The sequence below is a fragment of the Meleagris gallopavo genome, chromosome Z (genome assembly GCF_000146605.3).
Source record: "Meleagris gallopavo isolate NT-WF06-2002-E0010 breed Aviagen turkey brand Nicholas breeding stock chromosome Z, Turkey_5.1, whole genome shotgun sequence".
Classification (NCBI taxonomy): Eukaryota; Metazoa; Chordata; class Aves; order Galliformes; family Phasianidae; genus Meleagris; species Meleagris gallopavo.
This window is the reverse complement of record NC_015041.2, coordinates 26431491-26438633: the sequence shown is the minus strand read 5'-3', so window position 1 is coordinate 26438633 and position 7143 is coordinate 26431491. Positions and strand designations below refer to the sequence as shown.

The 7143-nt window shown below is 37.4% G+C and overlaps 1 protein-coding gene across 2 annotated transcripts in view; it reads right to left on the bottom strand.

The window, feature by feature from the left end:
- The window catches only part of LOC100550263 (lysine-specific demethylase 4C-like), a 203726-nt gene that overhangs the window by 31923 nt on the left and 164660 nt on the right, over window positions 1-7143 (bottom strand). The window lies entirely within an intron of this gene.

Here is a 7143-nt window from a genome sequence, read left to right as displayed (position 1 = left end):
TATTTTTTTTATTTTCTGTAAGTTCAGTAGCAAATCATCAATTCTCCCTGCAATAACAAGGTACAATCTGAATCAATGTACTGACATTCTATGCAATTACACTACATGTCCATGTAAGGACTTCTTAGATGTAAGCATTCAAGTCCTACTATATGTAGAAGATGCTACAGAAAAATCATGCATTAATCAGTTAATTGATATTAAGGATGTAAAGTGAAGGAAACTGCTGTATTAAAAGTCAATAGAGATATTCACAAATCCTCAATTTTAAAAGGATTTCTTCCTTACAACTTGTTAAGGAAATGCTAACATCACAGAGGGGTTTAAAATATGAGAAGTAAATTTAAAGGCTTAGTGTTGAACAAAAAATCACAAGTCTCTCTGGTCCCCATAGTTAAATGAAAATTGTAAAACTAACTCTTCGTTAGTTTCAGAGCAACCATTAACAAATAACAGAACACTTTACCTAGAGGAAAAGAATGCAGCCAGTGATTTCAAGGATTAATTATGGAAAATGTTTCTCAAGTGCTTACTTAGACATACCAGAAGCTTACTTAACTATTACTTATCAATAAAACAAAATTTGAAATGGCATTGGTACCAACTGAAATAGTAATGCATTTACTTGCATGTACTCGTACACAACACTTTGCACAGGAAATAAGAAGACTTGTTCCATCCTCATCAATTAAGGCATTTGATGGAGAGTTTTCAGTGTTTTCTTCGCTATAAATAAAACACATTTCTGGAATAAGAGGTTTAGACTTCTCATTTTCAATCACCAGTTTTTCTTCTAAGCTTGCTTCCTTGTAAGTAGAATTTTCTTCATCAAGATTGTCTGGCTGGAAACAAAATAAAATCACATTTAAGTAAAAAAATGAGAGTCTTTCTTTCTGCTCTTTCTAATTATGGACAAATGCCTTCTCCTCACCCTACTCCTGCGTTAATAATGTAACAATTTATAAGAAAACTAACTACTACTGATTATCACAATCATTCTATAGTTACTTGACTATTCAAATAATAAAAAAGCACTCAGTCTGAAAATTAGCATTATTGCAACAGCGTTCAATGATACAGTACAATTGACTCCCATTAAGCTCTTTAGCTGGATCCAGTGCAAAAGGTTTTTTTCCCAGGTCCCAAACAGAGGGTTTTCCTGTTCAGTAACTGCAGAATTAGTACTGTATCAACATTTTAGCTCATGTTTGACACAAATTCCACAAGCCAATATCAAATTGTGTCCTGGATAAGAAAGTTTCTATGGAAATACTGTTCTTGAGAAGGCCCAAGTACTGTGAGACGATATTTTTTCAGCACTGTAAGAAGGAGATGTGGAAGCGGTTTTGATGAAAAGCATTTGACAATGGACATATAAGGAAGTAACAAAAAGATATAAATCTGTGGATTAATCACCTTCAAAAATGCAACCTTCTATATGTGTAAGCACACATTCACTAACACCAATCCTACATAAATCCCAGGCAGAAGGCATACACTGTCTGTAACAAAAGATAAAGCATCATCTCTAGTTTTAACAATATTGAGTTTATTTACTCCCCATACAACCAAAATGAGTAAGTTAAACTTCTTTCTAACGTATTAGCAATTTTTGGGAAATGCTGAAGCTGGTAGCTATTTCACACTCCTCTCAGAAATGAAACTCGAAGGATCTTGCTTACCTTGTAGTATGGCATCAGAAGAGTGCAAATAGCACAGTGGGGTTCCTTTTTTGCACAACATGCATTGTATTCTTTCTCAGCATTGAAATTAGGTGTTCTTGTCTGCCAAAGGTGGATAAGAGGCCTGGCCCATGTCTCTGTCTCTTGAACATCCTCTTCAATAAATGCATTTTCAGGCAGTTCTTCAAGAAAAAAATCAGAATAAGAGGCAGAGGGCACAAACTATAACAAATTAAGTTCTGTCTGAACATCAGGAAACATTTCTTTAATGTGCAGGTGATGGAGCACTGGTACATGCTGTCCAGAAAGGCTGAGGAGTCACACTCCTTTGAGGCCCAATGGTTCTGGTCATCCTGCTCTGGGTGTCTCTGCTTGAGCAGGAGCTGGACCAGACAGACCCCCTCAAGATCCCTGTCAATCTCAACTAGTCTGTGATTCTATGAAAGCAAGCAATTGGACGTATTCTTTTCCTGAAAGGGAGGGAAACAATACTGAATTTGTCATGTTCACTAATAGCGAGATCAAACAATGCTAAAGAAAGTCTGAGAGTGAATACAAATGTAGAAGTCTAAAGAAATTATGCATCAGGACAACCACACAAAAAAGCACTTTGACATCATAAGCTGACTACTTTACAGAAAGTATTTCAGTAGCTCTTCAACTAACAATTGTATTCATGTCCTTATTCATAATGTTAAAAACTGTCTCAACTCATCCAAATTCAGCTCTTCAGCCAGAGGCCACAAACTCCACCTTAAATCCCTCAAAACAGGAACACATGTTGCCATGCAGCAAGCCTCTAGAGGAGGTGGAGAATAAAATCATATTGAACCCTGAAGAGAAAGAAATTGTCCAATAGGTGTAATCTGAAAATGCTCTTGAGAAAAATGCAGAAAAAGGACTACTGAGAAAAGTAGATGTAATTGTCCTCATTTCAGCCGGCATAGAGCTAATTTTATTTACAGAAGCTGGTATAGTGCTGTGCTTTCGTTTTAGGAGAATAATATTGATAACACTGATTTTTTAGTTATTGCAGAGCAGTGCTTACATACAGTTGAAGACTTTTCAGCTTTTGTGCTGAGGAGGCTGGGGCGCACAATAAGTTGGGAGGGGACAAAATCAGCAAAGCTCACTCAAACCCATCAAAGGGGTATATTTAGGGAAAAAAAGTTTATTTCAGAAGAAAATTCCAAAAACAAAAATATGCTGTGAAGTACATTAAGCTGAATTATCATGTTCTTTCAGCCCATTACTGCCTTCACTCACTTTATGAAAAATCAGTAGATTTACAGGTCTCCCGGCATGTTAAATTGTCACGAGTTGCTACAAATTATGAAGTTGATAGCATTTTTATCATTACTGAATAAAATATGGATTTAAAATATTGTATACAAGCAGTCCTAATGTTTCCAAATATATATATATAATAAATTTTATATATATAGCAAATTTTATTCCCTTTTATATAGTTTCTCATGAGAACTAATGTAAATTCAAATACAAAATCACCAGTAATGAAAGTAGAAGGACAAAGACAAAATGTCTGCCAAAAAAAACTGTCATCAAGTCAATATTCAGCAGCAGTTCTTTACTGCAGATAATATAGTTGTAAAACAATAGCAACAAGAAAACAGCTGAAAATAAGGAGGAGATAACATAAAACACAGGCATCGCTCTTCTAGTTTTCTGCATAGCTTTTGTTGCTGTTGTTGTTATGGGTCTTATTAACCTAAAGAAAAAGTTTAAAATTATCAATTATATTATTTCTCTTACTCGCATTTTTCCAGAATTGGCTTCATTTTTGCTTTTTTTTCCTAGATTCATTTTTGACAGTATTTCTCTTATGAAGCTAATACTACCATTATTTTAAATGTTTTCACTATGTTTGTGTACTCACAGTGAAAGGATTTCATCAATCTAGATAAAGAAAGCAAAAAGAACACAAAATTCGTTGAGAAGATTTGTAACTTATGACTTCTCTATCTCTTATCTACTTTGAATCTGATATCCTTTGATCCCATAACTGTGGGAATAATAAACTCCCACCAAACCCAAGCTTGTGCAGGATCTGCCACTCCATCTGGATGCATGTAAGTCTCGGGGCCCAATGCAGTTCATTCCAGGATACTCCAAGTGCTTGCTGATGTCATGACAGACTTTTCAGTTATTTTTCAACGGTCTTAGGAATCTGGAGAGGTCCTAGTCACCTGGAAGCTAGCAAACATTGTCTCAGTTTTCAAGGTCAAGAAAGAAGATCCTGTTAAGCACAGGTCTGGCAATCTCACTTCAGAGCCAATTAAAATTACTGAAAAATTATTGAAAAATACTTGAAAGACAGCACATTCACTGATCATAGCCAACACAAGTTGGCTATGTAGGCATAAGTGCTGCTTAATGAACTTATTTTGCTTTTATAATAAGTTTTACTATTGTCTCTGACAGTATCCTGGACATAATATCCAGCATATAGCCAGACAAAAACATAATGCGTTGACTGAACAACTGGCTGACAGGTCAAGCTCAAAGGGTTTTAGTAAATGAAGTTACATCATGCTGGCAACCAATCACTAGAGGAGTTCTCAGGGTTCATTTTAAGGATTAGTTCTCTTTAAAGCTTTTATAAATTATCTGGACAAAAGACTCAAATGCATTTTAAGAAAGCTTGCAGATGATATTAAATCAAGAGAAGTTGTTGCCTCCCTCAAGGGTGGACAGGCATTGCAAAGAGATCTTGACAGACCAGAGCACTGGGCAATTGAACAAGTGGCAGATTCTGAACCTGGGAACAGAATTCTGGGACAGGGAAACCTTCAACAGATGAACAGACTGGAAGATGAGACTGGGGGATGAGAGGCTGGAGACCAGCCTTGCAGAAAGAAATCTGGGAGTTGCAATCATTGCCAAGACAAATATGAGTCAGCAGTGTGCCGTGGCAGCATAAGGCCAACTATACCATGGGTTGCACGAGACCCAGTACTGCCATCAGGCGAAGGGGGCGATTGCCCTGCTCTGCTCTGGTGCTGTCTCACATCAAGCAGTGTGTGCAGTTTTGGGCACCACAATATGTGAAGGACATAAAACTATCAGATAGCTCCCACAGGAGAGATACAAACATGGTGAAGGGTCTAGAGGGAAAGGCATGCAAGGATCGGCTGAGATCCCTGCGTTTGTTCAGCACAGAGCAGAGGAGCTGAGGGGAGGCCTCACGGCAACCTGCAGTGCCTCACAGGGAGCAGAGGAGCAGCGCTGAGCTCTGTTCGCAGGGCAGCATGGAGCTGCTCTCAGAAACCCGGTTTGAAGTTCAGATGGTCCTGTGTGGAGCTAGAAGTTGGTTTTGATGATCCTTGTGAACTCCTTCTAACTCAGGAAATTCTATGATTCTGTGGCTGAACTACTCTTTGCTGAATGAATGTCCCATAGGCACAGAAGCCTTCATCTTGAACCTCAGCCTACTATGCTTCTTTTTAATCAAAATATATCTTCTATTAATTTCAGATTAATATTTCTTCATTTCTTACACAGTTCTTTTTCTTACCATTCCCTTTGGTAAGCTGCTGTATTGGTTCACTTTTGATGAAATTTGTATTTTTACCTTAATTACATATGATCTCCGCTATTTCTTTTTTGCCCTTGTGCGATTTTCACAAATCATTTGCAGACAGTGAGAACTTTGTATTTTCAAACCTCATTCCAAATAAAGTCAAGGAAAAAGCACAAACACCATACACATACTGGACTACATCTTTCACCACCTCCAAAAATAAAAAAATAAAAAAAAAAATTACACTTTCACTGAATTTTCCTCTTTGCATCACATTTAGACTGTTTCCAGTTATTTTTTGATCGGAAACCCTCTTTATTACTTCCAAATTGTAACAACTGTAATTATTCCTTCAATTCCTTTTAGAGAGAACTGTCTTCCCAATGTGCCTTACTACAGTGTCTTAGTCTAGTGAGAGCTGTTCTAAAAAATAATGCCTTCTATTTCATGACGTTGGCCTACAACATCAGAGGCAGATGGTGGTGGTATGGCAATTAAGGTTGAACATTCCCACCAATATTCTGTTACATTTTGTTGCTGTATGACAAATGGCAGCAGAGGTGCAGTCTGACAGAATGGCGTCTGATATGGCAGTGTGTATAAAGTAAAGGTGTGACAATGAATTATTCCATGCAGAAGAAATTGCACCCACTGACACACATCAGCGCTTGCTGAACATTTAGGAAGATCAACCAATGAGGCAGTGGTGGTGTACTTCAGCAGTAGCAAAGACAACAATGGGTCGCCTCCACTGGTGCAGATTTTTACAAGCATAGCATGCAGGCTCTTGTTCACTGGCAAAAGTGCATAGATACCATGGTGAGTGTGTTGTATCAGTAGCTGAGAATCTGCTCTATCAAAAAGCTTTATTGTACTCTTTCCATCTGTAGTGGTTTCCATGGAAATACATGTGAGGTGTTTTTGGAGCTACCTACCTATCTGTATGAAATCTGACACCCAAGCGCTCTGATGTGATGCTCCTACGTGTCACTTCCTATGACTTCTCACTCTTTTCTACCATAGCAAGCCCAGTAGGTCATCCAGTTAAGGAAGAATATCCCTCCTACTTTCAGGGGAGTACCTAGCCCAACACTTCTTAAAAGAACGTGACACACAACTAGGAGTATACAAAATCAGCAGTACTTAGAATGAATGTTCCTACAAGCTATAAACTTTCTGATCCTTACTGTGTCACCACTGTATGTCTTACAATTTTCACTTCTCTCCAAAAATTTCCTAGGCAATCTCAAGTTTAATTTATCCTCTCTTTCAGGGACTTCAGAAATATTATTTAGTCTCCTCACAATCAACATTCTCACACCAAAATAATAAAATGTCAAATGAAATTTATATGATAAATAAAGTTAGAGTACGTGACTCTCATTACAAAACATGACAACAATATTGTCTTCAATAACTTGATCACCACTTAGAATATGCAGTCCTTCATGTAAATATATTCTGGATAAACTGAACTTGGAAAGTTTCACTTCGGTTGTTTCTTTCAAACACAACCCAACAGCATTGATGGAAAGAATTCTAAAGTCAGTTTCTTTGCTGGTATAGGAAGAGTTAGCTTCCTTGTTTCCATAAAGGCACACAAGTTACGTATTGTGAACAAAAAATTGACAGCCTAATTATGCAAAACAGGCAAAAAAATAAAAAATCAGTTCTCAAACAATTCTAAAGAAAGTCTTGAACATAAAAAAATTACTTGATATAACAAATACTGCTGTCTCAAAACATTTTTCATTCATGTGAAAATTCCTAAGTACTGTTTATGTCCCCCAAAAATCACAGAATCACAGAATGGCCAGGCTTGGAAGGGATCTCAAGGATTATGAATCTCCAACCCCCCTGTCACATGCAGGTCCACAAACCTCCCCATTTAATACTAGACCAGGCTGCCCAGGGCCCCAT